At 39.4% G+C, this 25,960-nt stretch overlaps 1 protein-coding gene across 5 annotated transcripts in view; it reads left to right on the forward strand.

Annotated features, from left to right (window-relative positions):
- The first annotated feature begins 420 nt into the window (after nt 1–420).
- Nucleotides 421–25,960, forward strand: part of LOC136863422 (32 kDa beta-galactoside-binding lectin) — a 297,029-nt gene continuing 271,489 nt past the window's right edge. For 3 of the 5 annotated variants that reach the window (XM_067139831.2, XM_067139835.2, XM_067139834.2), the window contains exon 1: nt 842–1,112. The gene's annotated coding sequence lies outside the window, so the exon portion shown is untranslated. Of the gene's footprint in view, nt 553–772; nt 1,113–25,960 lie in introns of those variants that run through there. The other 2 variants (XM_067139833.2, XM_067139832.2) reach the window with 2 other exon arrangements.

A 25,960-nucleotide genomic window follows, 5' to 3' on the forward strand; every position in this document is an offset into this window, starting at 1 on the left:
CATATCTTTTCTTTTGTGGCAGCTCTGTCTGACTCAGACAACCAGCGTGCATCCTGGACGTACTCTAATACGAGGACTTGCTACGTCTTCCCTTTCAGAATACCGGACGAGTTGGCCGTGCGGTTGGGAGCGCGCAGCTGTGAGCTTGCATCCGGGAGATAGTGGGTTCGAACCCCACTGTCGGCAGCTCTAAAATGGTTTTCCATGGCTTCCCATTTTCACACCAGGTAAATGCTGGGGCTATACCTTAATTAAGGCCACGCCGCTTCCTTCTCATTCCTAGGCCTTTCCTATCCCATCGTCGCCATAAGACCGATCTGTGTCGATGCGACGTAAAAAAAAAAAAAAAAAAAAAAAAAAAAAAAAAAAAAAAAACCTTTCCGAATGTGTTTTGTTACAGTTTGAGGTCAAGGAACATCAGCAAACTGTTAGTGATATTATCCTAACCAAGTTCGTAAGACCTCTATTACGGAATTTGTATTGCGTTGGCAAGAACACAAAAAGGAAAATCTTTAAATTGTGCATGAAGAGGCCAACTGCGACTTAACACAGGTAATATTACCGATATTTAATATTACTGATGTAATTTACCAGCTTCAGTGAACATATGACCATACTGCATAGTGTTTTGTAGACTGTCGTCATTACAGTAAGTTTTAGAACATTGTGCGTCAATGTCTGCCATCTAGCGGAGAAATGTTGTCGCAGCGTATTCGAAAAATGCTCGCTTATTTTTTTTTTTTTTTAAATTATTATAGAGCACGCAGTATAAGAGGATCGAGACGGCGGTGCTTGTAGGCAACGCCCGGACGCAACTTTACCCATCACTAGTGGGCGGAGATTGACGATTCCGTTTGGGATGGGATGGCTCATGTCAGTGGATTTTCGCTGGAAGGCGAGTGTGAATTGTTACGTGAATGCAGTGGAGATAAATTTATTATGCTGGTTGTGCCTTGTTTGTAGTCTTATGGACTCTTGATTAGGGTTGTATGAAAGTGCTTGATGTAAACAATGCACCGGTGTAGGCCTAACTCTTAACCTTGTGGCTGGTGTTTGCAACGTTTACCTATCAACTGGGATTTTGAGACTACACTATCCGTCCCCGTCTTTAGGTGAGCTATAACATATGCGAAGAAAGGTAGGATAGTGTACTACGTCGCATTCTATACCTTCACTATTATTATTATTATTATTATTATTATTATTATTATTATTATTATTATTATTATTTGAATGTACAGTATAATGCAGTCTTAATTTCAAGGAATTCAGGCATGCACCTTCTGCAGTCGTGACATTCCACTGTAACTCTTACTGGAAAAGAAAACTAATTCCACTCAAGATTACTTAAGTTTTACATTTGGGGAATTAATACGTACGGCATGGCGTTTATTTTAAGATCTCAGTTACTGAGTTTTAGGTTGTGTTGGTGGAAGAAAAGGGGGGGGGGGGGTTGTCTCGCAAATGTCAGATTTACCTGTTGGAAGAGGGTAGTAGCCTATTTTGTCCTTAAATTACTACCGAAAAACGTTTTTTTTACTAGTTGTTTTACGTCGCACCGACACAGATAGGTCTTATGGCGACGATGGGACAGGGAAGGGCTAGGAGTGGGAAGGAAACGACCGTGGCCTTAATTAAGGTACAGCCCCTGCATTTGCCTGGTATGAAAGTGGGAATCCATGGAAAAGCATCTTCAGGGCTGCTGACAGTGGGGTTCGAACCCACTGTTTCTCTTTCTAAATACATAACCCTATCCGTATGGAGGAATTTGTAGTAAATAAATAATACTGTATGTACAACAATCTTCCAAGTTCACAGATAATGTTCCATGTCAATGCTGGAGAGGCAGAGAAGAGATTCGCTTGAGACAGTGCAAGTTCACTCCACCGTACATTTATCCTCCATATTATGGTACCTGCCATCGCATGTCCCAAAGTGTCAAAAGAAACTTGGAAAGGACTGTAACACAGCAAGAGCAATTTGAATTACTCTGCCGCTTAAAGTAATTTAGAAATACTGCAAAGTATGTTCACTGCTCAGTGAGCAGGAGGCCTCTTAGTCATGGGTGTAGGCTACATTTGAAATACGGTGGGCTTATATGAGCATCATCATCATCTGCAGTTTCCAGCTGTTGGCTGGGTTTGTTTGGAACATAAGCCTCTCCATCTCCTCTTGTCTTCCCACCACTTCTCCCTAGTCCTCTCCTCTTCTCTGTACACACTCTTCCACTCCTTTTATCCACCTGTCTCTGGGTCTTCCTCTTGGCCGTTTACCTGTTATCTCCATTTCATGCATCCTCCTCGGTATCCTTTCCTCTGTCATTCTCCTCATGCGTCCATACAATCTAAGTCTAGATGCCTCTATCCTATTCTGTAGTGGCTCTTCTTTTACTATATCTTGAACCCTCTCATTTCTCATCTTATCCCATTTTGTCACTCCTATCCTGCTTCTCAGAAATTTCATTCACTTGCCTGTATTCTATTCACGGCTCTCTGCCTCATTACCCAAGTCTCAGCTCCATACGTCAGAATAGGTATATAGTACACCCTGTATATCACCCTTTTGCTTCTCTGAGGGACATCCTTGCTCCAAACCAGGCCTCTGACACTTTTTAGGAATGCTCCTGCTTGCCCTCCACGCTTGATTATTTCCTTATCATTTCTTCCACTTTCCTCTATGATACTTCCTAAGTACTTGAAACTCTCTTACCGTCCTAAGCTGTTCCCCTCCAAGCATTATCCCCCTTGTAGGTCTCTCCTTCTTTCTAGTTGTGATCACTATCTCACTCTTTTAGGCATTAAATTTCATTCCATGTTGTTCCACCTCATCTACCCAAGCATCTAACTGTTCCTGGATATCCTCTTCCTTTTCTCCCCAGACTAACAGGTCATCTGCAAAACATCACTTTCGCTGGGCTGAGTGGCTCAGACGGTTAAGGCGCTGGCCTTCTAACCCCAACTTGGCAGGTTCGATCCTGGCTCAGTCCGGTGGTATTTGAAGGTGCTCAAATACGACAGCCCCCGTGTCGGTAGATTTACTGGCATGTAAAAGAACTCCTGCGGGACAATTCCGGCACCTCGGCGTCTCCGAAGACCTTAAAAAGTAGTTAGTGGGACGTAAAGCAAATAACATTAAACATCACTTTCATTCTTCCTTCTCCAATTTTCCTTGCCACTCCTGTCACTATTCCATCCACTGTTTATTACGAAGTCCATGAAGGCCATCACAAGATCCTTACCCCATTCATAATGGCGCTCTTGTAGTTGCCTTACTGCGAATATAAGGTCTACTGTGGACCTTCCTGATCTGAAACCATACTGCTCTTCTCTTAACTTTTCTTCCACCCTCTTTCTGATTCTATTCTCCAAAATCTTCTCAAACACCTTTGCACAGTGGCATATCTATGTGACTCCCCTATAGTTCTTAAACTCTTTTCTATTCCCCTTCTTGAAAATGGGTATGATTACCCCCTTCTTCCGAACTTCAGGGGTCTTCCTTTCCTTCCATACTACTTTCAACACACGATAAAGCCACTGTTTCCCTACCTTTCCTGCTGCCTTCACCATCTCAATACTCACTTCATCTAACTCTGGGGCTTTCCCTCCTATCATCTTGCCCAGTGCTAGCTCCACTTCTGCCTATGTTAAGTCTTTTTCTTCTTCCATATTTCTTATTTCCTCCCTGCTTATACTTCCCTCCTCAGTGCATCCTTCTGGGTTTAGTAAATCTTCAAAATACTCGTTCCACATTCCTTTGAGTTTCTCCATTTCCTGCACTTCATTTCTGTTTTTGTCTATCATTATAACATCTTTCCTCTTACTCTTGACCATTCCATACAGTTCTTTTTTATTTCCTTTGCTATCCTCTTCAACCATATTTGTCCTTTTTTCATCCATTTTTTCTTCTCATCTGTTACAAACTTTTTAGCTTCTTCCTTTTTCGTCTTATATTCTTGTCTTGTCTCCATTGTCCTCTGTTGAAACCACACTCTGAAAGCTTTATTCTTCTCCCTAACTGCCGCTTTGGCTCTGTCGTTCCAACATGGCGTCTTCTTTCATCTTTTCCTGGCACTAGTTCTCCCACAAACTTCCTGTGCAGTTTTTACTAGTGTCCTCTTGAACCTTTCCCACTCCTCCTCTCCTGTTTTTGTATCATCCATTGATACGTTCAATCTTATTTTTTCGTGGTATTCTTCCTTGGTTTTCTTTTCCTTCAGTTCCCGTATTTTTGAGTCTTTCTTGCTTCTCTGTTGTCTTCCTTTCCGTCATTGTTCTCAGTTTCATTACCAGTAGTCTGTTGTCACTATCTAGGGCCTCTGATGGTATTACCCTTATATCTAAACATTCCTCTTCATTTTCCAGTCGTAGATCATGTAATCTACAATGGATCTCCTAGACCAGTCACTGCTATACCACGTTATCTTACACTTTCTCTCTTTTTGAACCACGAGTTCCCGACCATCATCCCATTTCTTTTGCACAAATCCAGTAGTCTTTCTCCTTCCTTATTCCTATTTCCCCATCCTTCTGCTCCAAGCACGTTCTCATAACCCTTCTTTCCCATGCCTACATGGGCATTCAAGTCCCCCATTACCACGTTATTTTGTCCATTCAATTGTCTCTCCAATTCTTCCTCTAAGTCGTCTTGATCCTGTTGCGTGCATCCTGCTTGTGGAGCATACACTTGTACAATTTCCCAGGTTTTACCTTTGACTGTTATTTTGACTTATCAACCTGTCACTTAACCCTTTTACTTCCTCTTTCAATCCATTTCTTACTACCACTACCACTCCTACTCCATTTCGCTTTCCCCTCATCATTTCCTATCCAGTACAACTGAAAACCATTCCGCAGCTCTCTCCACTTAGTCTCTGCCAGCCCTAGTACATCCAGTTTTCTTCTTTCCATCATGTCTACAACTTCTTCTACTTTTCCGGTCAATGTTTGTATATTCAGTGTGCCAATTCGTAATCCTGTTCCTCGCCAGGGTTGTCGTCTGTTACATCCGTCTGCTTTATCGTTCCTTGTTTCTTTGAAAGTGAGTTAATGTCCATCACTGGCTTGCTAAGCCTGTCATGACTTCACTAGAGTATATTGTTCTTAAATTACAACTGCTGATAGAAGTTGAAACACTTGAAACTCCGTGCGATTTTCAAAGTAGAACAATTCTAGTCATATAGTGATTATTGTTTTTAAGGGTCAAATTGTCGTGATTAATAGTCCATGTGCATTATATTTGAAATGATGAAACCAGCCCTAAAACTTGAAACTATTTTGTTATTCAGTGTAAATACCGTACATTTAACTCTTAAGAAGTGGCGCGAGATCTCTTGTGACCCGTCGCAGACTTATCTAGTTGAAGACGACATACAGATTGCATGTTACATTGGTTACATTCCTTCTGTATTACCTGAGGGCAGTAACCTCCCAGCAAAAGGGATAAGAGAGGAATTATTGTCAAGCCATGTTGCTGTGTATTAGAGCCTTTGCCTCTCAGTCTTGGTGGCATGACAGGGCGAAGGGCTACTTCACCCTTGTTATAGTACCTATTTCGTCCCATGAACGTGCGGAAAATGGGGATATCTGGTAACCTTAGCCTACAGGACCTACTGTAATTCAATCGATACAAGATTTTTATTTAAAAATACACGTGTTGAATGAACCGTATAGTTTCTCTTCAGTGTGCCCTCTGGTTGCGTTCTCTGTGGTCTAATCCTTGCACTCAAGTGCATTGTGCTTCTGGATACAAGTAAAAGTCAGTTGCGCAACATGTAACTTCTACTTAGTTCAGCTGTGAGCTTGAATTCGAAAGGTGGTGGGTTTGAACCTGACTTTCGGCCATTAAGCCTTCATTCCCAGCCTTATCCAATCGTCATAGTAAACCTGCCTGAGTTGGTGCGACGTAAAACCTATCTAATAACAATATTCTATATGTTCAACAATACATTTTAAGAGACCCGGGAGTAGGCTTACCGGTACATCTCATATTTAACCACTCTTGAAGGCCAGCTTACTTGTAACTATGCTGCGATTCGATTTCGCAAGCTTAAGTATTGAAGGCGAAGATCGGACCTATTACACTTCGCTGTCATAATTGTAATCAGTAGGCATATTGACCTAATTTATCTCGTTGTTCACCTTCCTAGATAAGATAGTTTGCAGGATATTTAATGTTCGGAGGTCGGGGATTCTAGCCGCAGCTCGGGACAGATGCCATGCCGGATGTGGTTTTCTCTGTATTTACCATACTTGAAAATACTGAGACAGTGCGGTACATACTTCAAGTGCTAGGCCACATATATTTCTATTGCGCCAGTTTAGGGGCTTTGGACATTGTGATCAGCAACCCCTTTTCCTTAATACATGAGAAGTCCCTGATATTCTGGTCTCTGTGTTTTTAGTTGAATAGGCTAGTTTGGGAAGGATGCAGCCGTGGACTGTTCTTTGTACCTTCGTAGCATTCTTCTGAAGTTAAAGTGAGGAAACAGCTGACATTACGTCTAGAATGATGAGAAAAGATTAAGCCCATTTCTCTTCTCGTTTATTCTCACGAGAATAAGTGCACATTCCTCCAGACCCTCGAACTAGTCTGAAATTTTTAAAACTGAAAGTAGAATACGGGCAGCTTCCACTATAGCACGGTAACTGAAAGAAATGTATAAACAGCACACGACAATATTATTCCCTAATACTGTTATAAATAATTCTACTATATAATTTCCTGTCACCTCCTCCCCAATCCTGTATCAGGAAACGGGACCGAGGGGTTGACATACATATCTTTAGAACTTAAATGATTATGAAATTATACATTGTGATTCAGCAGCCCCCTTCCAGTATCTTTTGCTGTACCCCAACTAATGTGCATGTGGTTATGGGGTACTGTATGGTACTGATGTTCAGTGAGCATATTTTGCACACGATTCTGAACCCTAGCAAAACGTTATATCATCCGTTCCCAGAACATGCCGCCTTGAAATCATGTAGCAACGTCCTTTTACCATGTAACTATGTTAATGTTGTGCCTCGTGACCGGGTGTAACGAGGGGAATCAGTGCATAAAACTAGGTAACAGTGCAGTAATTAATGTCTTAAACACTGAACCGGATGGCGTATGTACTCTGCTCTCGTCGTACTACCAGCATGTTTCCAGCAGTGTAGCATAGCGGATGTGGTTAGGCGTTTGCTTAGCAATTGACGGAATGTGCCTGCGGCGGTTCGAATCCTGCATTATTCAAATATTTTTGCATTGGTATGATGTTTGAATATGTAAACACAGGCCCACATTTGCCACATTCAAACAGTAGAATGACACTGTTATTCATCTTGTGCCCTGCACATACTCCGCTGGTTAGGGCCTGAATGTATTGCAATCTCTGCTGTCATTCGGCATGTTTTCCACAGAGGAATACGTAGATATGCTCCTTATTTATGGAGATGCAAGACAAAACGCATGCGAGGCACTACGCCTGTACCAAGAACGGCATCCTGACAGGCGACACCCGGCTACTATGATGTTTCGCCGTGTTCAGACACCTAAGGACAACAGGCGTGATTTCCAACCAGCCACCAGTCTGCAATAGGCCCATTACATTGGGTGAAACAGAAGAGGCCGTTCTGGAGGCTGCTCGTAATAATCCACACATCAGTACAAGGGCGAATGCATGACAAGTCCGTCTGTCTGGCGAATACTGCATGATCATAAATTTCACCCGTGCCATCTTGAGCTACACCAAGAGCTCCATGGGCGAGATTTCAAAGCTCGAATGGAATTCTGTCGGTGGCTATTAGGCAAGCTGGACAATGATGCACATTCGTATCTCGGAAGAATTTCTGTAAAAAAATATTTTCACCGCCTTGTCAATACTGTATACATTTTATTTTATTTAATTACCGTACATGTACATGTATCGAGAGCCACCGCTCTCTTCTTCAGCGGTGCCAAACATTAATTGATCCTTGGACTATGGTACAATGGTATAATATAACAAGTATATATGAATTTTCAAAATTGTTACAACAATTTCTCATAGTTTCACCTTTCCTATTTACTATGTCATTTGTTCCAGATTTTACTGGAATTTTCCTAAATAATGAAATCTATTAAATTAATCTCTATATGTTAATTTATGTCCTTATTTACATCTGAAAGAATAAATATTTCTTCTTGTCTAAATTTAACATTTACTTGTCATTTAGTGGAAATCCTTAAATAAATCAATTTGTAAAATAATAGATAACATCTATAAAATAGTCCTTATCCTAAAATCGTAAAATCATAAATAATAAATATCAATTCGTAAAATAATAAATAACATCTATAAAATTAGTTATCCTTTAAAATGTTTCTGCACTCTTCTTTCTTCTTAAAGTCTGCTATAATTTTCTAGACCTCTCATAAATCAGAATATCTTCTCTTAATCTCGTCCAATTCTTCATTCCATCTAATTTATCCAAAATTAAAATGATGTGATATTGGTCTGAACCCAAACAATATGTCCTCCTTCCTTCCTTGTTGTCAATCTGCTACTCTGCTACTGGTTACGCGATGACCATGCTGGTCGCTTTCTAACCGTCAAACTCTTCAGCTCGACTGGTTGCCAAAATTTAACCTTGACCGAAGTATTCTTGTGCTAGTTTGAATAAACAAACGTGTTCTGCTCTCTGCTGTCAATGACCTTGTTAGGCTCGCTGCTACTTGTCGCTGTGCTGCCGGTTATATAATTTCAATATCAGGTGGATTTTAACAAGTTAATAGCGATCTCGAACCAACACGGACCTCTAATACAAAGTGGCCTAGTGTAGTGTATGTGAGGAACAGGAAATTCTCAAGATCTCGTCTATCAACGCACGGCCTCAGCCTTACATTAACTTTCAAAGAACACTAAAATGCAGAGCTTATGCTTAAAACATATCAAGAATGAAATGTTTTAGAATAGCTACACAAAGACTGTGACATTCTAACAGAAAAAATCTGTATATTATAGAAAATTCAGGATTACATATTATGAGGAACTGTTTTACATTAATATGAACAATGATTAGGTATTCTAATCACATAAAAAAGGAACAATGTTCTAGAAATCGGTAGTTAGTTCAGTACATTAGAAAGTGTCTAAAGACAGAAAAAAAAAAAAAAAAATTAAAGGAACACTTTGTAGTCTTCAAGGCCATTCACGTATATTTTAGCTGTAAATTTTTTTTTTGACATAAAAGAAAGTGTTGTGTTTTATGGCGTGTCTAACATCCCACAAAGATTAATTGGTCTTTGCATTTTAATCACATAGATTTTAATGTATATACATAATTGTAAAACTTTGCAACATAGATAGCATGCTCTGTATATGTTTTTATACTGTACAAATATTTCATGTAATAACCAAAAAACCTTGCAATTTTTCCTTGGCTGATGATGGCACAGGAGGTGCCGAAACCAGTACCATAATGATAATAATAAATATGTGATATTTTAATTAAGTCACTATGTTAATGTATTGAACAGGTGGAAACCTTTTATCCTTAATCAACATTGTAAATTTCGATTCAGTATGGACTAAAATTAAATTCTTGACATTTAAAAAAGTAGAAATGCGGTCAAAAATGAGAAAAGTAGTGGAAATTATCGGAAAAGGAAAGGCAATCCAGACAACTGGTGCAAAGAATTCGAAAAGAAACAAAATAGTGGGGAAAAGCGTACGAACTATAAAGATGATGTGAAAATGCCGAAATCACAAGGTGGTTGTGTAAAATAGTGTTGCGATAAAAGTACCTACTGATGGGCGTGAGAAACTTTTCCTTCATTTTTGGAATCTAGCTAACCGTGTGCTAAGACTAAGTTACTGCTAAAAAACATCTTCAACCATAAATTTTCTGGGATAAATACAGTTAGGAAATGTAATAAACTTGGTGTAATCATGTTTAAAAAGGGTTAAATGAAAAATTTCAGTGAATATTTTTGAGTTAGTAGTGAATATAAATATTATTGGAGATAGCTTTGTGAAGGATTGAAGAAATTTAATGTTAATGTCCTTTTGTTAATATTATTATTATTATTATTATTATTATTATTATTATCATCATCGATATTGTCTTGTTTTGGGTTTGCTAAAATAAGTCTGTAATAAAATACGTAAATTTATACTGTATGTTTGAGCCTTATGTTCATAAAAATGAATGCAGATAATTCCTTTTTTTTTTTTCAGCATCTCACAAAACTCTATTTTCCTCCATTTAAAGAAAGTGTGGCTTAACCCGTCTGTCCGGGCATCCTTCAGTTTTTTCTGAGGAAAGAGTACCTACAAGGAACTTATAAGATACCATGTGGTGCTCATGCTTTTTCTCTGTTCATTTTTTTTTTTTTTTAGCAACTGTACTGAACACAAGTGTAGAAGTTGAGCACTGGTGGAATTAGTATGAAGAATTATTTCCGAAGTTCACTACTGTATGGCTCTTCCGATTTTCTTTATAAAAGTACTAAATATTTTAATGTGATACTGGTTGTTTTCAGGAGAGAAATAACCTTATACATTTTGTTTTCTTTTCTTTTAAAATCCTTAATTTATTTTATGAACGAAAGCTGTTCTTATTGATGATATTTGCTGCAAAATTGTGATATTTAAAATGTTTGGCCTAGTATTTTTATTGCTTAATTTATGTGCATATTGTGTACTTTAGAACTATTTTATTTAGGCATGGCATGTGTAATGAATATATTGTTTGCGAACAATGTGAAGTCTCGGGCAACTACACTAGGGCCCACGAGACATTTCAGCGGCGAAAGCAGTAACTATGACGTGTGCTGCGTTGCCATAGTTACCTCCATCTGCAACATATCATCCTTTAATACAGGCTGAGAGTTTAATAAAAAAGGTTGGCCTAATGCAATCCACTGAACTTTGACCTGTTCATAATCTCAAGCTAATAATTTCAGCAAAGACAGAACATGGCATTGCTGATAAATATGAGATCTCATAATCAGTAACAAAACCATCAACTGCTGATATATCATTAAATGCACAACATAGAAATAATTGCTGTCAGGGAATAACTTATATCCATCAGTCAGTCATAAGAAAGTTATGATATAGTACAGAATAGAACATTACCCACATGGATATTTGTATTATTTCATGCAGTTTGTTAATGCTACACTTCAAGATTAAAACTAAGAAATTGAACAACTTGCCACGGATTAACTACTGATAACTAACAAAAATAAACGAATAAGAAACGTAATACTATATTCGGAAAACAAACACGTAATTTGTCAAGAAGGAAATATATATCTTATTTTTTACAGACATGATACAGTGATGTCTATGTTTTAACTAGTATTTTTGACTGACTGAAAGCTTGTACGTTACAAACATTTGAAGCAATAACAACACAGCTAACACAGTATTACTGCAAATGTTATCACAGTAGTGACTGAGAGCAAGCCAAACCACATGGCTAGAGCGACGTGGTGAAATGCTGCTTCTCTGTGTCACACATGGGGACTTGGTCGTGTTTTACAGCCGGACACCCTTTCTGTCGCAGACCTTTTGTATAGGTGTCTGTTCACTATGGCGTGTTTCTGTAGTGGTTCATAGTGTAGTGTGATGAAGAGGAATTAACCAGATGCGGCTAAAATCCATGACCCGGCCGAGAGTCGAACTCAGAACCCTCGGAACTTAAGGCTGCGATGCTGACTGTTCAGCCAAGGAGTTGGACTGTTCAAGGAATATATCCAGCGGTGTAGTGGTGAATTAAGCAGGGTTGGCATGATCTATCACAGTTGGAATATTGTATTCACTAGTTGATGGGAGGGGGCGCCATAATTTAAATATAAATAATGCAGTGGGACCTCAATTATGAATTTTTGCTGGTAATTTGAATAAAACACTGTTTAAGTGAGAAAACTACACGTGAACCATTGTTACCTGGAGTGACTCGTACCGATTTCGCACAGGACAGGTGTCATGTTCTAACAGACAGAACTAAGAAGAAATTTTCTCGCCGCACTGGAGTGTGTATCGTAGAGATAGGATAGGAAGGGTGGGAGGGGGAGTGTTCATTCTGGTGAAAGAAGAATTTGTAAGCTACGAAAAAGTTAAAGATGAGACACATGAAATTCTAGGTGTAAGGCTCATTTCTAAAGATAATAGGCAACTTGATATATTTGGAGTGTACAGATCGGGAAAGGGTAGCACTGACGCGGATTCGGAATTATTTGATAGGATAGTCAGCTATGTGGGAAACGACATGGAAAGAAATGTGATTGTAGCGGGAGATCTGAATTTGCCAGATGTCAATTGGGAAGGAAATGCGAACGACAGGAAGCATGACCAACAAATGGCAAATAAGTTAATATGGAAAGGACAGCTGATTCAGAAAGTGATGGAACCAACCAGAGGGAAAAATATCCTGGATGTCGTGCTGATAAAACCAGATGAGCTGTATAGGGAAACTGAAGTAATAGATGGTATTAGTGATCATGAAGCTGTTTTTGTGGTAGTTAAAAATAAATGTGATAGAAAAGAAGGTCTTAAAAGTAGGACTGTTAGGCAGTACCATATGACTGATAAAGCAGGCATGAGGCAGTTTCTAAAAAGTAACTATGATCGGTGGAAAACGGTAAATAAAAATGTAAACAGACTCTGGGATGGGTTTAAAGAAATTGTTGAGGAATGCGAAAACAGGTTTGTACCTTTAAGGGTGGTAAGGAATGGTAAAGACCCACCTTATTATAATAGAGAAATAAAGAGACTAAGAAGGAGGTGCAGACTGGAAAGAAATAGAGTTAGAAATGGCTGTGGAAGTAAGGAGAAATTGGAAGAACTTACTAGAAAATTGAATCTAGCAAAGAAGGCAGCTAAGGATAACATGATGGCAAGCATAATTGGTAGTCATACAAATTTTAGTGAAAAATGGAAGGGTATGTATAGGTATTTTAAGGCAGAAACAGGTTCCAAGAAGGACATTCCAGGAATAATTAATGAACAAGGGGAGTGTGTATGTGAGGATCTTCAAAAGGCAGAAGTATTCAGTCAGCAGTATGTAAAGATTGTTGGTTACAAGGATAATGTCGAGATAGAGGAGGAGACTGAGGCCAAAGAAGTAATAAAATTTACATATGATAACAATGACATTTACAATAAGATACAAAAGTTGAAAACTAGAAAAGTGGCTGGAATTGATCAGATTTCTGGGGATATACTAAAGAGAATGGGTTGGGATATAGTACCATATCTGAGGTACTTATTTGATTATTGTTTGGTCGGAGGAGCTATACCTGATGAATGGAGAGTTGCTATAGTAGCCCCTGTGTATAAAGGAAAGGGTGATAGACATAAAGCTGAAAATTACAGGCCAGTAAGTTTGACATGCATTGTATGTAAGCTTTGGGAAGGCATTCTTTCTGATTATATTAGACATGTTTGTGAAATTAATAACTGGTTCAATAGAAGGCAATTCGGTTTTAGGAAAGGTTATTCCACTGAAGCTCAGCTTGTAGGATTCCAGCAAGATATAGCAGATGTATTGGATTCTGGAGGTCAAATGGACTGTATCGCGATTGACATGTCTAAAGCATTTGATAGGGTGGATCATGGGAGACTACTGGCAAAAATGAGTGCAATTGGACTAGACAAAAGAGTGACTGAATGGGTTGCTGTATTTCTAGAAAATAGATCTCAGAGAGTTAGAGTAGGTGAAGCTTTGTCTGACCCTGTAATAGTTGAGAGGGGAGTTCCTCAGGGCAGTGTTATCGGACCTTTGTTTTCTTATATATATAAATGATATGAGTAAAGGAGTGGAATCGGAGGTAAGGCTTTTTGCGGATGATGTTATTCTCTATAGAGTGATAAATAAGTTACAAGATTGTGAGCAACTGCAACGTGACCTCGAAAATGTTGTGAGATGGACAGCAGGCAATGGTATGTTGATAAACGGGGCTAAAAGTCAGGTTGTGAGTTTCACAAATAGGAAAAGTCCTCTCAGTTTTAATTACTGCGTTGATGGGGTGAAAGTTCCTTTTGGGGATCATTGTAAGTATCTAGGTGTTAATATAAGGAAAGATCTTCATTGGGGTAATCACATAAATGGGATTGTAAATAAAGGGTACCGATCTCTGCACATGGTTATGAGGGTGTTTAGGGGTTGTAGTAAGGATATAAAGGAGAGTGCATATAAGTCTCTGGTAAGACCCCAACTAGAGTATGGTTCCAGTGTATAGGACCCTCACCAGGATTACCTGATTCAAGAACTGGAAAAAATCCAAAGAAAAGCAGCTCGATTTGTTCTGAGTGATTTCTCACAAAAGAGTAGCGTTACAAAAATGTTGCAATGTTTGGGTTGGGAAGAATTGAGAGAAAGAAGAGCTGCTCGACTAAGTGGTATGTTCCGAGCTGTCAGCGGAGAGATGGCGTGGAATGACATTGGTAGACGAATAAGTTTGCATGGCGTTTATAAAAGTAGGAAAGATCACAATATAAAGATGAAGTTGGAATTCAAGAGGACAAACTGGGGCAAATATTCATTTATAGGAAGGGGAGTTAGGGATTGGAATAACTTACCAAGGGAGATGTTCAGTACATTTCCAATTTCTTTGAAATCATTTCGGAAAAGGCTAGGAAAGTAACAGATAGGGAATCTGCCACCTGGGCGACTGCCCTAAATGCAGATCAGTATTGATTGATTGATTGATTGATTGATTGATTGATTGATTGATCTATTATTCAATTAGTCTGCGCCAAGCCAAAGTGTATGAATGAAAGTAAAAACTTACGAATGGGGCCCAACCATATCTAATTCAATACCGGTACTTATTTTTATTTTATTGTTAGAATTTCAAGTTTTAAACATTATTCTATGTAGGTCTATGTCTTTTAGTGGCAGGACTGTGCAAGGACATGTTTGGCTCGCCCGGTGTAGGTCCATTCTATTTGACATCCATAGGCGACCTGCGAATCTGTGTGTGTGTGTGTGTGTGTGTGTGTGTGTGTGTGTGATGAGGTAGGGAGAGGGTGAAACCTGGTGTCAGCACATAGCCTACTCTTGTCGAATAACACCAAGGGGTCTGTGCAAGGCTTAACATCATCATTCAGTCGACAAATCGCCATCAACAGAATCATATGCCTTTACTCCATATGAACACTGCAGAGAAGTTTAGAATTGAACCTAGACTTTTGACATGCATTCTAGTGATTAGAAAGTGCATACCCCCATCTGTCTTACCCGCGAGATAGCATTCTGATTTTGAACATTTTTACCATCGACTGTACTCGAACTGGCTAATCGTGTTGTCAGACCATAGGGACTTGACACCTTAACAATCATGGTTGAGACCTGTGGAATATGTCTGTGTCAAGAAAGGTTTACTAGATGGTGTAAAATATTATTGTAGAATATTTTATGTGCATTCCCTTCATCTATCTAAATTTGGAAATGTAACTACTGGCTTGTAAATTATTATTATTATTATTATTATTATTGTGCGAAAAATTTTGTCACGCAGACTTTCAGAACAGTGTGTCAGCCCCTGTCGATTCTAGAAGCATGTCTTTACTAATTTTGGAAGATGGGAAAGTTCGCAGGTAGAGTTAGGTGATGTTCTAGAATATTGTGAAAACATCGCGACGTGATAAAGGGTTTTGGTTGGTGGGTCTGGGTGGCGATAGGAAAACTCCTGCGATCTGATTGGTCACTCGGTAATCACACTGGGGCCAACCTCGCCTTCTTAAGAGAGTGAGGCGAGATTTCGTGGTCTTTAGTTTTCTCGTCAGTCCAGTGATCAGACGCACGTCGGCGAATCCTCCCTCCCGGGATGGGCTACCTTGGGGTAAGCACTGTTGGTTTCAGTTCCACCTTAATTTATATTTAATGTTTGCTTGTATTTTCACATAGTAGTTTACCCTACTCGCCCAGACTCGCCACTCAGTTACTCAGATGCAAGTTGAACTGGCCTCTGCGCCAAGTTTAAATATTTCTGATTTCCCCCTATTTCCATTATGTGGCACAATTGTCAGAAAGCGCATTAACTTTCATTTAATATTGTATTTGTATCCTGTGGTTCCTCTTAGGCTCAAAATTGTATCGTGGAAGTTGCATTACGTTATGATATCTTTAGTTAAGCTCTTGGCCTAAGAGGAAAGCTCTCGGCAACTACATCTAATTTGTATTTTAGAAATAGCATAACTGGATTGTTTGGATAGATGGATTTTGTTCCAAATTTTCTTTGTAATGTTTATTTTGGAAAATAATATCGTGAATCAAGGGATCACCGTTGATTTTTCTGGAAACCCGCAGCCTTCATATCCCAATGGTCCTGGTAGGTTTTCCAGACCCGCTCCACATTCCTTTAACTTAGTCGTCACGTTGCCCAACCTGATGTTCATTTATTTGTATTGACACAGTTCATCTGATGTTTTATTTGTTGTTAAGGTTTTAAGGTGCCGTGTAGTTTAAATTAGTTTTTTCCCCTGTGCTAGTATGGGTTTAACAGCTACAAAAAGGCTGTTCACTGCTGCACATGAGAGGGTAGGGGCACTAGAAATTTTTTTTTCCCCCTGTGCTAGTATGGGTTTAACAGCTACAAATAAGGCTGTTCACTGCTGCACATGAGAGGGTAGGGGCACTAGATGGTAAATAAGAGACTATATCTTAACCAACTTTGAATTAAGGAAATCTCTTAGGATGGAGTTAACTTCCAATAAGTAACCAGGGGAACCTGACCCCTTTAGAGCGCGTCTCCAGGTGACGGATAGGGGCTCCGTATTGGGATGATCTTTGGATCCGTGGACCAACAGGTAGCCCAAATCCTGGGGGCTTTAAAATGCTGGGACACCCTCTCCTTACGGGTCATAAATATGGAAGGCCCTAGCACAGGGTGATGTGTGAAGACCTCAACGATAACTATGGTGAAGCAGGAGACCTACAGTATAGTGTAAAAGTCGGAGGAGGCGACCCAATACTCGGGATTATATCATATAGATAGCGTCTGTTCTCCATGTTAGGGGCGGCTATCGACAGCGTCTGTACCCCAGGTTAGGAGCGGCTGAACAGAAACCAGAGAAGGCAACGGTAAACCACTGTGGTTATATTTTACCCAGGATGTCATTATAGATAGAGTTAATCAGGCAGAAACCCCTAGTCCCGGGCAGCCGTTAAATGGGCAGGGGGTGCTAAGAATCTTCTGGTTCAATGAAATGACATATAAAATGAGATTAGCAACATGGAATGTGAGGAGTTTGTTCACGGCTGGCAAACTGGAAAATACAATTAAAAAAATAAAAAAGGTTAAAGATTGATGTTCTTGGGGTAAGTGAATTAAGATGGCCATAGAGGTACATGCAAAAGAGATGATGGGAATTTATATTACTCTGGCAGTCCTGACACTGGTAAAAATCACCGTAATGGTGTAGCAATATTTGTGAGGTCAGAAATTGTGAAACATGTCACCAATTTGTTTCCAATATCAGATCGACTTATGCTCTTGCAACTACATGGTCACCCTTTCCACATCAACATAATACAAGTATATGCTCCCACAGCAGATAAAAAAATAAGATAATGAGGTGGAGAACTTTTACAAAGACTTGCAAAACATCCTGAAAGCAATGAAAAGTGATAATGTAACAGTAATAACGGGAGATTTCAATGCAAAGATCAGAAAAGGACAGCTTGAAGATTTGGTGGGAAATTGGGTACCTGGCGAATCTAATGATCATGGAGACTGGTTGTATCAGTTCTGTCAAGAAAATGAAATGGTCATGACTAATACATGGTACCAACTTCCAGACTGTACACTTGGATTGAGAAGAAGAAGCAAGAAACAGATCCAAGACATCCAATGTTTGGACTTCACGCCCACCCATCAAGATTGAAATCGAGGAAGAGCTTCCTACAAACAGCAATGTCAATCCCATCATCAGCCGAATCTCGGCGAAAGGAACTCTGGAGAAGGAAGTTGCCTGTAGGATTATGGGACATGAAAGAGAAGCCAGCTGCAGGAAATCATCTTCAGTATGGACATTGGAAGACACTTAACAGATTAAGATCTGGAGTGACACGTAAAACCAACCTGAAAAGCGACAGATATAGTGATCAAGATTTGTGTGAGTGCGGTGAAAAGCAAGATCATGGACAACTTCTCATCTGTAGAAATCTGCCTAAACCATGTAGTATGAAGGATTTGGTGGAAGCCAATGAATGTGCCATCTCGACAGTTGAATACTGGAAAAACAAAGTGTAAATAGAGTAGTTGTAAATATATTGTAGTGATTTCGGACACGGATAAATAAACCAGCTGATAATGAGCATGACATTCCGGAACGCAATCATATTGATTATATCCTCATTAATAAGAAATTCAGGAACTTTATTAAAAGGGTTAGTACATATCCAGCGACAGATGTAGGTTCCGATCATAACCCACTAGTCGCTGATGCACAAATTAAATTAAAAGCTTTGCATAAAAACAAACATTCAAGCAGAATAGATGTGAGGAAAATAAGGAATTGTCAAATAAAACAAGAAGTTGCTCATGACCACAATGAAGAACTAAAGTAACTAGCATTTAACAGTCAACAGGTAGAGAACCAGTGGAAGGAAATAGAAACCACTCTCCTGATAGTAAGCAAAGAAAAACACCTACAGCCATACAATAGAAACAAGAAGAAATGGGTGACAGAACACATACTGGATTTAATAGAAAAACGCAGGAGTGTTAAATCCAACAAGGATCAATATTGGCAGATTAATAATCAAATTCGAAGGGAAATTAAAAAGCTAAACAGGATCGGATGAATGAAAAATGTAAAACTACCGTATAGAGACTTTCAATGAAAAGCACGACACTTTAATATGCATACAGTCATCAAAGAAGTAACTGGGACCTTCAGGCAGAAGATGCCCCATTTTTTAGAAGATCACTTTGGTAAACCTATTATAAATCATATTGACAGACTCAAAACATGGGATAAATATATTACAGACATCTTTTTTGATAACCGACCACGAGTACATGTCAATCATAAATACACAGATGGGCCAATAATTTTGAAATAATTTTGAGGCATTTGTTAAAATCCTTCCTGAGAATTATACATGCCTGAATAAGAAAGAAATGTGAAGACCAGATAGAAGATACCCAATCTGGATTTAGAAATGATTATGGAACTCGTGAGGCTTTATTTGGATTAAGAACTCTTCTCCAAGAATGCTGGGACCAACAGAAAGATGTATTTGCCTGCTTCATAGATTACGAAAAAGCATTTGATAGAGTAAAACACGATGAGCTCATCAGAATACTCCAATGAACTGAAATTGACAGTAAAGATGTAAGAATCACGGAAAACCTCTACTGGAATCAAAAAGCTCTGGTGAATATTAATGGTGATTCATCTGACTATATGGAAATTAGGTGAAGAGTTCGACAAGGCTATGTTTTGTCCCAGTTATTATTCAACATCTACTCGGGAGTTGTATTTAAGGCAGTAACAGATACAGAAGTGGGAATCAAGGTCAGCAGAGAACTAATACGCACACTCAGACATGCAGATGACACGGTATTTCTTGCCAGTAGTATTGAAAGCCGTCAACTGTACTTAGGCAAGCTTAACACAGTTGGAGAAGAAATGGGTCTCACAATCAACACTAAGAAAACTAAACTAACGGTTTTCAGTAGAGGAAGAGTTAAATCTATTATGAAACTGAAAGGTCAACAAATCCAACAAGTTGACCAATTTAAAAACCTTGGTTGTTGGATATCAGATTATTTAAACCCAGATCTCAAAATTAAGTCCCATATAGAAATGGCAAGATCAGCATTTGAGAAAATGAAGGCTTTACTGTGTGATGACACCTTAAATTTAAAACTGAGACAGCGCATGGTTAATTGTTATGTTTTGTCAATTTTGCTTTCCGGAGTTAAAAGTTGGACCTTAAAAATAACCACCACAAAAAAGGCTGGAAGCTCTAGAAATGTAGTTTCATGCTAAGAGTCTCCTGGATAGAGCACGTCTCTAACGAACAAATAATACAGAGAGCAAACTCTAAAAGAGAACTACTGATTAACATCAAATGCAGGAAATTTGCTTACTTGGGGCATGTGTTATGTGGTGAAAGATATGCAATATTACACCTCATTTTAAAGGGCAAAATCGAAGGACAGTGAGGAATAGACATAAAAATGTCTCAAGAACATTCGAGACTGGACTGGAATACGAACCGTGTTGCTGATGATCGAAGAACACTGTCCATACTGATCGCCAATGTCCGGGAGACAGGGCAAGGCATATAGAAGAAGAAGTTAGGAATGTGTGGGTTATCCAGGAATTTTTCAATGATACAGACCGCTGTCTGATTTGCAATGAATTAAGGATCTCTTGACCTAGGATAGAGAACGTGAAATCTGTCTCCAGATGAATAACGGTAGAAAATCTCCAGGATGAGGAAATTAGACAGAAGTACATAGATATGATTACCATAGTCAAAATTTCCAATCAATGGACAGTAAGCAGGTTCAGGATATAGAAAGAGAGTGGGTGGCATCCAGCAATGCTGTAGTAGAAACAGCAAGGGAATGTCTAGGAACAACTGTGTATAAAAATGAGAAAAAGCGAACATCGTGGAATGAAGAAGTAAGAGCAGCTTGTAAACGTAAAAAGAAGACTTATCAGAAATGACTCCACACAAGGAGTGATGCAGACAGGAAATTGTACACAGATGAAAGAAACAGAGCATGACAAATAGTTTTTTTATTCCAGAAGGAAGTCTTGGGAAGATTTTGGTAATAAGCTGAAAGGCTCGGTCAAGCAGCAGGGAAATCTTTCTGGACAAGAATCTTAAGAAGGGAGGGTAAAAGGAAATGAATAGTGTTTGGGTAATTCAGGTAACTTATAGATCCCAGAGAATGACTGGACAGATGGAAGGAATATTTTGAAAATCTTCTCAACATAAAAGAAAACCTTCCTGGGAGCGTCGCGAACAACCAAGCTCATGGAAAGGATGATGTTGGTTAAATTACTCTTGAGGAGGTGGAAAGGATGGTAAATAAACTCCATTGTCACAAAAGCAGCAGGAATAGATGAAATTAGACCTGAAATGGTGAAATATAATTGGAAGACAAGGGGTGAAATGGCTTCGTAGAGTAATAAGATTAGCATGGAGTGTCACTAAGGTACCTTCTGATTGGACAAAAGCAGTAATTGCACGTATCTATAAGCATGGGAACAGGAAAGATTGCAACAACTATTGAGGTATCTCATTGATCAGTATAGCAGGAAAAGTATTCACTGGCATCTTGGAAGGGAGGGTGCGATCAGTGGTTGAGAGGAGGTTGGATGAAAACCAGTGTGGTTTCAGACCTGGGTGTCAGGATCAGATTTTCAGTACGCGCCAGGTAATTGAAAGCTGTGAGAGGAATAGACGGTTATTTTTATATTTCGTAGATCTAGAGAAAGCATATGACAGAGTACCGAGAGGATAGATGTTCGCCATACTGGGGGGACTATGGGATGAAGGGTAGATTATTAAAAGCAATCAAAGGCATTTATGTTGACAATTCGGCTGCAGTGAGAACTGATGGTAAATTGAGTTCTAGGTACATACAGGGGTTAGACAAGGTTGTAATCTTTCATCTTTGCTGTTCATAGTTTACGTGGATCATCTGCTGAAAGGGGCAGGGAGGGATTCAGTTAGGTGGAAATGTAGTAAGCAGTGTGGCCTGGTTTTAATGGCGGATTGTGCCGCAAGCCTGGATCTTGAAAATAGGTGCCATGAGTATGATATGAAAATTAGCCTTTCCAAGACTGAATTCATGTCAGTTTTTAACTCTTTCCCGTCTAACAGCGAGCATAGCTCGCGGCGGCCGAAATTACGCTCAGGCCGCACTGCGGGCATAGCCCGTAGTAAGGTTTGACAATTCACTAAAAATCGAGAACGAGCTATGCACGCATTCTGGTGTTTACATCGTGTTTCTTCATGTATTGGCTACGATAGTATTTAAGCACATGGCAGTATCATATGTCTAAGTCAGAGAATTTGCGATATTTTCGATCAACATACATCAGTAGATGTTGTCACTCAGTGAACTCTAAAGCCTCATTCACAATGCAAACGTAACGTAAACTTAAAATTAACGTTAACTCAGAAGTTAACGGCCATCTTATCTAATGAAACCATTAACAATGCGCCGACGTAAACTTAACTGCGAGTTCGTAAAATTAAGGGATTGCAAACTCCAAGCTCTAGCGGTTAATTTTACGTTAACTTTAAGAACCAGCCAATCAGAGCAGAGGTAAACATTGTATTTTGTGCACGATATAATGACTTCTTTCGACGAAACACTTGTAATTCTCTTTCAAAACAATCTTTGGAGAAAGAATTACAAACACGCTGTACCGAAAAATTATAGGTGGAAATAAATATCCTGTAGCAATGAAATCTGACGGTAAATGGCGGGAGACAAGCTCGCAACGCTGGCGAACGGACGAGAGACAATCGCTGTCATAAATAAAACAGTGTCCCTGTATATTTCGTAACATTATACGGACTACTAGTTTACGAAAACGATATCATCCAAACAAATAGATCCATACATCTCATCGGGGTGTGATAGATAGGGGCATAGATGTCGGTAAAGGAGACCTTACATTTCTTTTTATTAGAAAAGGGGAAGTAAATCGTAAGAAAGGCGAACAGTTCAGGTTTCATCCACATGTCCAAAACGAACTGATGAGGGTCATTTCTTACATTAGATTACCGAAATCGCACTGAGGTAACCTTTTTTGATTCAAGGGATGAATCCATTTTCTGCACCGTTGTTTAGATCGCCTTTTCCCAGCAGCAAAGCAATAGATGTTTGAAGTAATATGAATTCTGCTACCACGTTGTTTGATTCCATCGAGGTATTGAAATATAAAACTGCGAGATAGTCCAAAACCCGACTTCCGTACTAAATAACATGGCAGTATTTTGATTGGCTGCTGTGTACGCTTTACGTTAATGTTACGTTCCTCCATTGTGAATACCACAAATTTTACATTAATTTTACGGCTACGTTACGTCGTTAAGTTTACGGTTACGTTTGCATTGTGAACGGGGCCTAAAACATGGCTTCTCGCGGCAAACGTATGCTTGACGAAAGTGATATTTTCGATATTTTATGATATGTTATAAGTTTATGCGTAAATGAACATATTATTGACATATGCATTCGAAACAACTTCTTACATTTCATTATGACTGAAGTTCGTTTTACGGCCTAGCGCATGTTCCCGCGTATTTCAAATTTGCGTGAATACGTAAGATTGTCTACATATTAGTAAAGTTGTCTGCTTAGAAATCTGTATTTTCTCTTTCTCAGAAGTCTTTTGTGGTAAATGGAACAATATTTTTACATTTTAGTAACTTTTAACAAAATTTATCAATTAAAATAAAATTTCATAAGAGCTTCCATTTTCATTGTTGTAATCATTACTATTATTATTGAAAAATTATTATTTTTATATCGTACTCATTATTGTTGTTTTGTAATTGCAATGCACATTTTATATTAGCAAACTAGGGTAAATATAACAGTATATCAGAAAACTGTACTTGCTTATTTATCCGTCAGACCTTTTTTCCATTCGCAAAATATGGTATAATATATAAAATGTAATCTTTCTACGGTGGTTACACAAAACAAAGCACTAAACACAGTAAAGGGGGGAAGGTGAGAGCAACTGCACATCAGAACCACTACACACTCAGAAACCTTAACTGAAATTACGCGGATCTCCGCCGACCAAAACATACGTAAATATCAGTAGGGCCAACTAGTGGACAATAAAGCAGGAAGGTGGAAGGAACTACGACCTACTGAGGGCATGGACATGGCTTAGGTTGCAGATTCCGAAATAATTCGTCGTGATCCTTAAATTTCAAAAAAATATTATTTACAAATGAAATTTTACAAATACATTCCGAAACCAATTCCACGAACTTGCAACTTACGAACTATAAGCTCCGTGATACATATAACTTAGAGGTTCTTTGATAATATCTACGTACAAGTTACAAAATTCCAAACCAACTATACATCTAGTTACAAATCCAGTTGTACAATGCAATTACAGTGAAGTAAACGTACTCTTCAGAACTCTAGCGTACACCAAGTGACACTGAACTACCCGAGGCAAACTCCAAGGTAAATATATCAAACTACAATCTACATATTTTGTGAAATAAGAAATGGGAATGCCTCGAAAACAAACAGGCAAGCCCAGCTGAAAAGCTAAGGCGTCATAAATAATTAATTTGGCGAATCTAGGTTAGGCTAGGGCAGACTCCTATACAAAATAGCAATCGAACATTGCAGAAATTTTAGCCGGAACGGAATTCAAGAGTGCTTACCCGAAGGGGGCCCATCCCAGAAGCGAGGCGTCGCACACGACGTAAAACTTCAGACAGACATAACAGACCGAATTATCACGAACGTTTTTTTTTTTCGTTGAGAGCGAGTACATGGGAGTCCCGGGACGAAAACTATGCCCCTCTACTCATCTGTTTCCGCGACGTAGCCGAGGAGTCGGAAAATCTCCATCATGTGCACTGGCGGGGAAAAAAACAATCTGTCGTGAAGAGGAATGAACTCTTCACGTCAGGGATGAAACCCCCTCTTCGCTACTCTAATAAAAATCAAATTGTCTGATCGGAGTAAATTTGTGCGAAGAAGAATATTTTAAGAGGTAGGGAGCTTCCTTCTTAACAAACGGGTCATTTCAGGGGGGTTAAATTTTGAATTTAGCAGGTTTAAGTTTGAGAAGAGTCAAATAAGGCCGAAAGAGAGGGTGATGTTACCAGGTAAAACAGGTCATAAGTTAGCCAAGGGCCGCGATGTTTGAATCGAGTGTTTGGCTTCTTGGTCCTTATGACCTGTTTTAAGAGTAGGATGCCAGGGTCGGTAGACTGACTAAGGAGGATTCTAGTTTTAGTCGACTTAACTATTTTATATATCTGAGTCCTAATAAGAGGAATACGAAGTTCAGTTCGTATTTTCCTATTAGAGCGCAGAACTGGTGCATTTGTCATTCGACGGAGGGTTTTATTTTGGAAACGTTGAAGGGTTTGCATATGTGTTTTCGGAATATAGCACCAGGCCTCACAGCCGTATGGGAGTATAGGCCTAACACATGCCAGTTATAGGTTTCTCTTAATAGACTTGGAGATGTACCTATTCCATAGCAGAGGTCTCAGGGCTGCCACCCTTGCCGCAGCACGCTGTAGGCACTGTTCTATATTCAGCTTCCACGTTAGCCCACGGTCTAATGTGAGACCTAAGTATTTAACAGATTTAGACCAAGACAGGGGGACATTATCTATAGTAAGGCGGCTAAATCTAGGAAGGCGCTTGGTGAAAACAATTGCCTGCGTCTTGGCAGGGTTTATTTTCACCTTGTTCCTCACGCACCACTTCCTGAACAGTGATATCCATTGTTGCAGCGCTCTGAGGGCATAGTCATTCCTCCGTTGTGTGGTGTAAATGGCTACGTCATCAGCATACTGCTGGACCTCAACACGCTGGTGGGTGGGAAGGTCGTTCACATATAGGCCGTATAGAATCGGGGAAAGGACTCCCCTTGGGGGACTTCGGCTCGGAGGGCCCTTGGGGTCGATTTCACCCCCTCACAGGAGACATAAAAACTCCTATTAGTTAGCTAAGATTGAATAATTTTAACCAAATATGCTGGAATTTTGTATTTTTCCAGCAGTTTCACAATTCAATTTTCGTGCCAGACAGTGTAGAAAGCCTTTTCCGCATCAAAAAATACTGCTGGCACGCTACGGCGTATATTGAACGACCTTGTGACGTATTGGACCAGGCGTAGCGCCGCAAGAGGGGCACTGCGCTTTTGCGGCGCTGCGCTTGGACCGGAATCCAAACTGCTCCGGTCTCATAATCCTACGCGGATCCAGGTGGGCATTTAGCCGCGTAA

Source organism: Anabrus simplex, chromosome 2 (genome assembly GCF_040414725.1).
Source record: "Anabrus simplex isolate iqAnaSimp1 chromosome 2, ASM4041472v1, whole genome shotgun sequence".
Lineage (NCBI taxonomy): Eukaryota > Metazoa > Arthropoda > Insecta > Orthoptera > Tettigoniidae > Anabrus > Anabrus simplex.